Source organism: Penaeus japonicus, unplaced genomic scaffold, assembly GCF_977035675.1.
Source record: "Penaeus japonicus unplaced genomic scaffold, GWHDUDI00000001_assembly GWHDUDI00000014, whole genome shotgun sequence".
Classification (NCBI taxonomy): domain Eukaryota; kingdom Metazoa; phylum Arthropoda; class Malacostraca; order Decapoda; family Penaeidae; genus Penaeus; species Penaeus japonicus.
Window position 1 is genome coordinate 10,016,217 of NW_028234416.1, and position 1,025 is coordinate 10,017,241.

Here is a 1,025-nt window from a genome sequence, read left to right on the forward strand (position 1 = left end):
ATATATATAATTTTATATAAAATATATATTTTATATATTAAAAAATAATAATAAATATAAAAAAATAAAAATATATATATTATCCCTATCAATTATTATTATTACCTATATTTTGTCTGTCTATCTAAATTTATCTAAACTATCTATTTTGGATAATGTATGTATGTTTATAATAAATTATATATTTATATATATATATAATATATATATATATATGTAAAGTTAATAAAAATTTTATTATATATATACAAAATATTATATATATATATATTATATATTTATTATATTATATATATATATGTATATATATATATTTTTACTTTTTCTATCTTTTTCTTTTTTTATCTCTTTCTCTTTTTTCTCTCTCTCCTTCTCTCTCTCTTTTTCCCCTTTTTATTTATATATATATTTATATATTATATATTTATATTTTTAAAATTTATTTTTAATATTTATAAAATATATTTTATTTTATATATATATATTTTATATTATATATTTTTTATATATATATATGTTTTGTTTTTACACATTCATATACATACACAAAACACACAACAAATCTATCTATATATCTACCCCTCTATCCCTTTACCTAATTTTCTCTCTTCTTTTCTTTTTTTTCTCTATCTATCTATCTCCCCCCCCCTTTCCCTCTTCTTTTTCTCTCTCTTTTCTATATTTATATAAAGTTTTCGCTCCTGTGAAAAGTTCCCCAAAAGTGTACATTAGGGAAAATTTTTCCTTTTGTGGGGCATTGGGGAAAAATGGTTTGGGTTTGGTTAGGTTAGGTTTATTAGATTAGATTTGGTGGTTAGGTTTTGGGAGGTTAGGTTAGGTTAGGTTTTTGGGAAAAATAAACATTAGGGGAAAATGTTGCCTAATGACACTTTTGGGGAACAATTTTACATTTTTGGGATAACTTTATTTATATATATATATATATATATATATATTTATAATATAATATATATATATTTTGTATAAAATGTAAATTTATGTTTTATTAAATTTTTCTCTGCATT